Here is a 10266-nt window from a genome sequence, read left to right as displayed (position 1 = left end):
AAGGCTACCCACTCCAGTATTCTGGCCTGGAGAATTCCATAGACTGTATAGTCCATGGGGTCACAAAGAGTCGGATATGACTGAGCGACTTTCACTCACTCACTCATTCACTCTTGGGAGGAATATGTATAACCCACCTGCCATTTAGTGAGCTTGCTGGATCTGAGCTGCGCTGCCACTTAATGAGCTTGCTGGATCTGAGCTGCGCTGTGCTCAATCCTCTGTCCCATTCACTTGCTCCACAACCCCCAAACCCCAGCATTTGACAGGGAGATGGCAGGGCGGATGACTGTTGGTAAACACCGGGACCACCCTCTCACTTTTTTCCTTACTGATGAGGCAGAAGTCTTTGAAGACAGCAGGGGGCTCTGCTTTGAATCTGAGGCATCACAGAGTTTAATTCTTTTATAATCCTTGGTGGGGAGCTTCCAAAAATACTTTATCCTTCAGCAGTTTTCATTATGGATGTTAGTTGCTCAAACCTTGACTAATTCAGGTTAACTTAGATCCCAGTGGAGTTTTTTCTTTTTTTTTCTCCTGGCATCCTCTGATGTCAGGCCAAACAGAAATTCACATAGAGGCTGTGAGCCCACACTCCTCCCGGCATTATATTAGAATGGCCCTGGGAGGGTATTAATAGCCCGGAGTCATGGTACGAATGGTTATTTATCTGTGCAGATGATGGCTAAGTACACCCTCCAGTAATTATTCACAATTAACAAGCACTTGAGTAAATGAACAAAATCTGTTCTTAATCCATTGAGGCAGCAATTCTTTATCCGGAACTCATGTACCTGAAACTTCTGGTTAACCAGCCCTCCCACACAGCTCCAGAACAAAGCTAATTAGAGATTATAATCATGACCTTCAGGCTCCTTCCAGAGCTTGAAGGGTACTTGAGTCATCAATAAAATATAATGTGTTCAGTAGAGTTTCAGTTGACAAGTGTAATAGAGTTGAAAGCCGGTGCTCTATACATACCTGTTAGCTCTGCTAACGAGAAAAGTGAGAGCAGTTCTTGTATAGCCAACTCTCACCATATGAGACTGTATAGCTGTATAGTCCTTGGGGTCACAAAGAGTTGGACACGACTGAGCGACTTTCACTTCGCTTCACTTCACTTCACTTCACAGGGTTCTATGGGGCTTCCCTTGTAGCTCAGATGGTAAAGAATCTGCCTGCAATGCAGGAGACCCCAGTTCAATCCCTGGGTCGGGAAGATGCCCTGGAGAACGGAATGGCTACCCACTCCAGTATTCTTGCCTGGAGAATCCCATGAACAGAGGAGCCTCACGGGTTACAGTCCATGAGGTCGTAAGAAGTCGGACATGACTAAGTGACTGACACTTTCATTTCACTTCCACATGGTTCTTCATGGAGGGGATTCCAGCTCTGGGGTGTCCCAGTGTATCTTTGGGCAAGCAGTAGGAACCAGGCTCATCTCCCTGCTTGTCTCTTTTAAGTTGTTGTCCCTGACTCAAGTTCTATTGATAATGCAGTTTATGGAGAGTCTGTAATGTCTGAGCTGGAAGAAACCTCTAAGAGGATCCTGCTAAATTATTACATTTTATATACATGAGCAGGCTGAGCCCAGAGGGACTGAGTGATGTGCTCATCTTTGCCTTTGTCTCCTAGACCTGTGTTCTAGGAGACCTGATCACGGTATACTTCGAATTGGACAAACTCATTCCTGCCACAGGACCTTTGCTCAGGATATTTTCTTCATCTGGAATGTTCTTTCCCCAGGTAGTTTCTTAACTAACTCTTCATTTTATTTATATCTGTGTTCAAATATCACCACTTCAGAGAGGCTTTCCCAACTGTCATGTCTAAAACAAGGCCTCCATGCTTTCATTTTGTATTTCTTTGTGCTGCTTTACTGTTGTGAAGACCATTTCATACTTCTTTATTATTATTCCTCTGGAATCAGGCTAGGTTCAAATCCTGAGTAATGTCAGATTGAAGAACGCTAAGAAATAAGTAAATGAAATGTTCCTACATTGCATAGGAATGTGATACATGCAGTGAGATGGGATCCTGGACCAGACAAAGGACATTAATGGGAAAATTGGTGAAAATCAAATAAGGTCTGCAGATTATTAAATTGTATTCAGTTCAGTCACTCAGTTGTGTCCGACTTTTTGCGACCCCATGAATCGCAGCACGCCAGGCCTCCCTGTCCATCACAAATTCCCAGAGTTTACTCAAATTCATGTCCATCCAGTCGGTGATGCCATCCAGCCATCTCATCCTCTGTCGTCCCCTTCTCCTCCGGCCTTCAATCCCTCCCAGCATCAGGGTCTTTTCCAATGAGTCAATTCTTTGCATGAGGTGGCCAAAGTATTGGAGTTTCAGCTTCAGCATCAGTCCTTCCAATGAACACCCAGGACTGATTTCCTTTACGATGGACTGGTTGGATCTCCTTGCAGTCCAAGGGACTCTCAAGAGTCTTCTCCAACACCACAGTTCAAAACCATCAATTTTTCGGCGCTCAGCTTTCTTCACAGTCCAACTCTCACATCCATACATGACCACTGGAAAAACCATAGCCTTGACCAGATGGACCTTTGTTGGCAAAGTAATGTCTCTGCTTTTTAATATGCTATCTAGGTTGGTCATTACTTTCCTTCCAAGGAGTAAGGGTCTTTTAATTTCATGGCTGCAGTAACCATCTGCAGTGATTTTGGCGCCCCCAAAAATAAAGTCTGACACTGTTTCCACTGTCTCCCCATCTATTTCCCATGAGATGATGGGACCAGACGCCATGATCTTAGTTTTCTGAATGTTAAGCTTTAAGCCAACTTTTTCACTCTCCTCTTTCACTTTCGTCAAGAGGCTTTTTAGTTCCTTTTCACTTTCTGCCATAAGGGTGGTGTCATCTGCATATCTGAGGTTATTGATATTTCTCCCGGCAATCTTCATTCCAGCTTGTGCTTCTTCTAGCCCAGCGTTTCTCATGATGTACTCTGCATATAAGTTAAATAAGCAGGGTGACAAATATACAGCCTTGACATACTCCTTTTCCTATTTGGAGCCAGTCTGTTGTTTCATGTCCAGTTCTAACTGTTGCTTCCTGACCTGCATACAGGTTTCTCAAGAGGCAGGTCAGGTGGTCTGGTATTCCCATCTCTTTCAGAATTTTCCACAGTTTATTGCGATCCATACAGTCAAAGGCTTTGGCATAGTCAATAAAGCAGAAATAGATGGTTTTCTGGAACTCTCTTGCTTTTTTGATGATCCAGCGGATGCTGGCAATTTGATAACTGGTTCCTCTGCCTTTTCTAAAACCAGTTGAACATTTGGAAGTTCACGGTTCACATATTGCTGAAGCCTGGCTTGGAGAATTTTGAGCATTACTTTGCTAGTGTGTGAGATGAGTGCAATTGTGTGGTAGTTTGAACATTCTTTGGGATTGCCTTTCTTTGGGATTGGAATGAAAACTGACCCTTTCCAGTCCTGTGGCCACTGCTGAGTTTTCCAAATTTGCTGGCATATTGAGTGCAGCACTTTCACAGCATCATCTTTCAGGATTTGAAATAGCTCAACTGGAATTCCATCACATCCACTAGCTTTGTTTATAGTGATGCTTTCTAAGGCCCACTTGACTTCACATTCCAGGATGTCTGGCCCTAGGTAAGTGATCACACCATTGTGATTATCTGGGTCATGAAGATCTTTTTTGTACAAATCTTCTGTGTATTCTTGCCACCTCTTCTTAATATCTTCTGCTTCTGTTAGATCCATACCATTTCTGTCCTTTATTGAGCCCATTTTTGCATGAAATGTTCCCTTAGTGTCTCTAATTTTCTTGAAGAGATCTCTAGTCTTTCCCATTCTGTTGTTTTCCTCTATTTCTTTGCATTGATTGTATTAGATCAATGTAATTTTTTGGTTCTGATCATTACACTATGATTGTGTAAGTTCTTAACATAAGGGGAAGCTGCGTAAAGGGTACACAGAACTAGCTAATTCTATTACTGCAAATTTTTTTAAAGTCTAAAATCATTTCAAATTAAGAGCTAAAAATAATTTACTATGAGAATAAGGTAGGGAAATGATAGATTATTCAGTCAATCATGGGAGGACTATTAGCTAGCTATTTGAAGAAATATATAATTTTTAATATATATATGACATGTTTTATTTATAAATATATAATTCATACCATAAACCAAAATAAATTCCTTGTGGATTAAATATTCCTAAGCAACCAAGATAGAAAGTTACATTTTCTCTTTTTTTTTTTTTTTTAATTTTTTTATTAGTTGGAGGCTAATTACTTCACAACATTTCAGAGGGTTTTGTCATACATTGATATGAATCAGCCATAGATTTACACTTATTCCCCATCCCGATCCCCCCTCCCACCTCCCTCTTCACCCGACTCCTCTGGGTCTTCCCAGTGCACCAGGCCCGAGCACTTGTCTCATGCATCCCACCTGGGCTGGTGATCTGTTTCACCATAGATAGTATACATGCTGTTCTTTTGAAACATCCCACCCTCACATTCTCCCACAGAGTTCAAAAGTCTGTTCTGTATTTCTGTGTCTCTTTTTCTGTTTTGCATATAGGGTTATCATTACCATCTTTCTAAATTCCATATATATGTGTTAGTATGCTGTAATGTTCTTTATCTTTCTGGCTTACTTCACTCTGTATAATGGGCTCCAGTTTCATCCATCTCATTAGGACTGATTCAAATGAATTCTTTTTGACAGCTGAGTAATATTCCATGGTGTATATGTACCACAGCTTCCTTATCCATTCATCTGCTGATGGGCATCTAGGTTGCTTCCATGTCCTGGCTATTATAAACAGTGCTGCAATGAACATTGGGGTGCACGTGTCTCTTTCAGATCTGGTTTCCTCAGTGTGTATGCCCAGAAGTGGGATTGCTGGGTCATATGGCAGTTCTATTTCCAGTTTTTTAAGGAATCTCCACACTGTTTTCCATAGTGGCTGTACTAGTTTGCATTCCCACCAACAGTGTAAGAGGGTTCCCTTTTCTCCACACCCTCTCCAGCATTTATTGCTTGTAGTCTTTTGGATAGCAGCCATCCTGACTGGCGTGTAATGGTACCTCATTGTGGTTTTGATTTGCATTTCTCTAATAATGAGTGATGTTGAGCACCTTTTCATGTGTTTGTTAGCCATCTGTATGTCTTCTTTGGAGAAATGTCTGTTTAGTTCTTTGGCCCATTTTTTGATTGGGTCATTTATTTTTCTGGAATTGAGCTGCAGGAGTTGCTTGTATATTTTTGAGATTAATCCTTTGTCTGTTTCTTCATTTGCTATTATTTTCTCCCAATCTGAGGGCTGTCTTTTCACCTTACTTATAGTTTCCTTTGTAGTGCAAAAGCTTTTAAGTTTCATTAGATCCCATTTGTTTAGTTTTGCTTTTATTTCCAATATTCTGGGAGGTGGGTCATAGAGGATCTTGCTGTGATTTATGTCAGAGAGTGTTTTGCCTATGTTCTCCTCTAGGAGTTTTATAGTTTCTGGTCTTACATTTAGATCTTTAATCCATTTTGAGTTTATTTTTGTGTATGGTGTTAGAAAGTGTTCTAGTTTCATTCTTTTACAAGTGGTTGACCAGTTTTCCCAGCACCACTTGTTAAAGAGGTTGTCTTTTTTCCATTGTATATCCTTGCCTCCTTTGTCAAAGATAAGGTGTCCATAGGTTCGTGGATTTATCTCTGGGCTTTCTATTCTGTTCCATTGATCTATATTTCTGTCTTTGTGCCAGTACCATACTGTCTTGATGACTGTGGCTTTGTAGTAGAGCCTGAAGTCAGGCAGGTTGATTCCTCCAGTTCCATTCTTCTTTCTCAAGATTACTTTGGCTATTCGAGGTTTTTTGTATTTCCATACAAATTGTGAAATTCTTTGGTCTAGTTCTGTGAAAAATACCGTTGGTAGCTTGATAGGGATTGCATTGAATCTATAGATTGCTTTGGGTAGAATAGCCATTTTGACAATATTGATTCTTCCAATCCATGAACACGGTCTGTTTCTCCATCTGTTTGTGTCCTCTTTGATTTCTTTCATCAGTGTTTTATAGTTTTCTATGTATAGGTCTTTTGTTTCTTTAGGTAGATATACTCCTAAGTATTTTATTCTTTTTGTTGCAATGGTGAATGGTATTGTTTCCTTAATTTCTCTTTCTGTTTTTTCATTGTTAGTATATAGGAATGCAAGGGATTTCTGTGTGTTAATTTTATATCCTGCAACTTTACTATATTCATTGATTAGTTCTAGTAATTTTCTGGTAGAGTCTTTAGGGTTTTCTATGTAGAGGATCATGTCATCTGCAAACAGCGAGAGTTTCACTTCTTCTTTTCCTATCTGGATTCCTTTTACTTCTTTTTCTGCTCTGATTGCTGTGGCCAAAACTTCCAACACTATGTTGAACAGTAGTGGTGACAGTGGGCACCCTTGTCTTGTTCCTGATTTCAGGGGGAATGCTTTCAATTTTTCACCATTGAGGGTGATGCTTGCTGTGGGTTTGTCATATATGGCTTTTATAATGTTGAGGTATGTTCCTTCTATTCCTGCTTTTTGGAGAGTTTTAATCATAAATGAGTGTTGAATTTTGTCAAAGGCTTTCTCTGCATCTATTGAGAAAATCATATGGTTTTTATCTTTCAATTTGTTAATGTGGTGTATTACGTTGATTGATTTGCGGATATTGAAGAATCCTTGCATTCCTGGGATAAAGCCCACTTGGTCGTGGTGTATGATTTTTTTAATATGTTGTTGGATTCTGTTTGCTAGAATTTTGTTAAGGATTTTTGCATCTATGTTCATCAGTGATATTGGCCTGTAGTTTTCTTTTTTTGTGGCATCTTTGTCTGGTTTTGGAATTAGGGTGATGGTGGCCTCATAGAATGAGTTTGGAAGTTTACCTTCTTCTGCAATTTTCTGGAAGAGTTTGAGTAAGGTAGGTGTTAGCTCTTCTCTAAATTTTTGGTAGAATTCAGCTGTGAAGCCATCTGGTCCTGGGCTTTTGTTTGCTGGAAGATTTTTGATTACACTTTCGATTTCCTTGCCTGTGATGGGTCTGTTAAGATCTTCTATTTCTTCCTGGTTCAGTTTTGGAAAGTTATACTTTTCTAAGAATTTGTCCATTTCATCCAAGTTGTCCATTTTATTGGCATAGAGTTGCTGGTAGTAGTCTCTTATGATCCTTTGTATTTCAGTGTTGTCTGTTGTGATCTCTCCATTTTCATTTCTAATTTTGTTAATTTGGTTCTTCTCTCTTTGCTTCTTAATGAGTCTTGCTAATGGTTTGTCAATTTTGTTTATTTTTTCAAAAAACCAGCTTTTAGCTTTGTTGATTTTTGCTATGGTCTCTTTAGTTTCTTTTGCATTTATTTCTGCCCTGATTTTTAAGATTTCTTTCCTTCTGCTAACCCTGGGGTTCTTCATTTCTTCCTTCTCTAATTGCTTTAGGTGTAGAGTTAGGTTATTTATTTGGCTTTTTTCTTGTTTCTTGATGTAAGCCTGTAATGCTATGAACTTTCCCCTTAGCACTGCTTTTACAGTGTCCCATAGGTTTTGGGTTGTTGTGTTTTCATTTTCATTCATTTCTATACATATTTTGATTTCTTTTTTGATTTCTTCTATGATTTGTTGGTTATTCAGAAGTGTGTTATTTAGCCTCCATGTGTTTGAATTTTTAACAATTTTTTTCCTGTAATTGAGATCTAATCTTACTGCACTGTGGTCAGAAAAGATGACTGGAATGATTTCAATTTTTTTGAATTTTCCAAGACCAGATTTATGGCCCAGGATGTGATCTATTCTGGAGAAGGTTCCGTGTGCACTTGAGAAAAAGGTGAAGTTGATTGTTTGGGGGTGAAATGTCCTATAGATATCAATTAGGTCTAGCTGGTCCATTGTGTCATTTAAAGTTTGTGTTTCCTTGTTAATTTTCTGTGTAGTTGATCTATCCATAGTTGTGAGTGGGGTATTAAAGTCTCCCACTATTATTGTGTTACTATTAATTTCCTCTTTCATACTCGTTAGTGTTTGCCGTACATATTGCGGTGCTCCTATGTTGGGTGCATATATATTTATAATTGTTATATCTTCTTCTTGGATTGATCCTTTGATCATTATGTAGTGTCCTTCTTTGTCTCTTTTCACAGCTTTTATTTGAAAGTCTATTTTATCTGATATGAGTATTGCGACTCCTGCTTTCTTTTGGTCTCCGTCTGCATGAAATATTTTTTTCCAGCCCTTCACTTTCAGTCTGTATGTGTCTCTTGTTTTGAGGTGGGTCTCTTGTAGACAGCATATATAGGGGTCTTGTTTTTGTATCCATTCAGCCAATCTTTGTCTTTTGGTTGGGGCATTCAACCCATTTACATTTAAGGTAATTATTGATAGGTGTGGTCCCGTTGCCATTTACTTTGTTGTTTTGGGTTCACGTTTATACAACCTTTCTGCATTTCCTGTCTAGAGAAGATCCTTTAGCATTTGTTGAAGAGCTGGTTTGGTAGTGCTGAATTCTCTCAGCTTTTGCTTATCTGTAAAGCTTTTGAGTTCTCCTTCATATCTGAATGAGATCCTTGCTGGATACAGTAATCTAGGTTGTAGGTTATTCTCTTTCATTACTTTCAGGACGTCCTGCCATTCCCTTCTGGCCTGGAGGGTTTCTATTGATAGATCAGCTGTTATCCTTATGGGAATCCCTTTGTGTGTTATTTGTTGTTTTTCCCTTGCTGCTTTTAATATTTGTTCTTTGTGTTTGATCTTTGTTAGTTTGATTAATATGTGTCTTGGGGTGTTTCGCCTTGGGTTTATCCTGTTTGGAACTCTCTGGGTTTCTTGGACTTGGGTGGCTATTTCCTTCCCCATTTTAGGGAAGTTTTCAGCTATTATCTCCTCGAGTATTTTCTCATGGCCTTTCTTTTTGTCTTCTTCTTCTGGAACTCCTATGATTCGAATGTTGGGGCGTTTCACATTGTCCCAGAGGTCCCTGAGGTTGTCCTCATTTCTTTTGATCCTTTTTTCTTTTTTCCTCTCTGCTTCATTTATTTCCACCATTTTATCTTCTATCTCACTTATCCTATCTTCTGCCTCCGTTATTCTACTCTTGGTTCCCTCCAAAGTGTTTTTGATCTCATTCATTGCATTATTCATTTTTAATTGACTCTTTTTTATTTCTTCTAGGTCTTTATTAAACAATTCTTGTATCTTTTCAATCTTTGTTTCCAAGCTATTTATCTGTAACTCCATTTTGTTTTCAAGATTTTGGATCATTTTTATTATCATTATTCTAAATTCTTTTTCAGGTAGATTCCCTATCTCCTCCTCTTTTGTTTGACTTGGTGGGCATTTTTCTTGTTCCTTTACCTGTTGGGTATTTCTTTGCCTTTTCATCTTGTTTAGATTGCTGTGTCTGGAGTGGACTTTCTGTATTCTGGAGGTCTGTGGTTCCTTTTTATTGTGGAGGATTTACCCAGTGGGTGGGGTTGGACGTTTGGCTTGTCAAGGTTTCCTGGTTAGGGAAGCTTGCGTCAGTGTACTGGTGCGTGGAACTTGATTTCTTCTCTTTGGAGAGCAATGGAGTGCCCAGTAATGAGTTTTGAGTTGGGTCTATGTGTTAGGTGTGACCTTGGGTAGCCTGTATGTTGACATTCAGGGCTATGTTCCTGTGTTGCTGGAGAATTTGCGTGGTATGTCTTGCTCTAAAACTTATTGGCTCTTGGGTGGTGGTTGGTTTCAGTGTAGGTATGGAGGCTTTTGGACGGTCACTTATCACTTAAAGTTCCATGTAGTCAGGAGTTTTCTGGTGTTCTCATGTTTTGGGCTTAAGTTTCCTGCCTCTGGATTTCAGTTTTATTCTTCCTGTAGTCTCAGGACTTCTCCAACTATACAGCTCTGATAATTAAACTTCTAGGTTAATGGCGAAAAGATTCTCCCCCGTTAGGGACACCCAGAGAGGTTCACAGAGTTACATGAACAGGAGAAAAGGGAGGAGGGAGATAGAGATGAGTAGGAGGAGAAAAAGGGGGACTCAAGAGGAGAGAGACAGATCTACGCAGCTGTCTGTTCCCAGAGTGTTCTCGTATCTCAGACACCTACAAGGATTCACAGAATTGGATGGGGAAGAGAAGGGGAAAAGAGGAAATAGAGGTGTTCTGAGGTAGAAAACAGAGAGTCAAGATTGGGAGGGAATAATCTTCGGTTTTAAGATAGGGCTTCTCTTTTTTTTTTTTTTTTGTAAGGTTATAGTTTAGTGAAGATGAAAATGAAGAG

Source organism: Cervus elaphus, chromosome 23 (genome assembly GCF_910594005.1).
Source record: "Cervus elaphus chromosome 23, mCerEla1.1, whole genome shotgun sequence".
NCBI classification, from domain to species: Eukaryota; Metazoa; Chordata; class Mammalia; order Artiodactyla; family Cervidae; genus Cervus; species Cervus elaphus.
Note: the sequence above shows the minus strand (reverse complement) of the source record.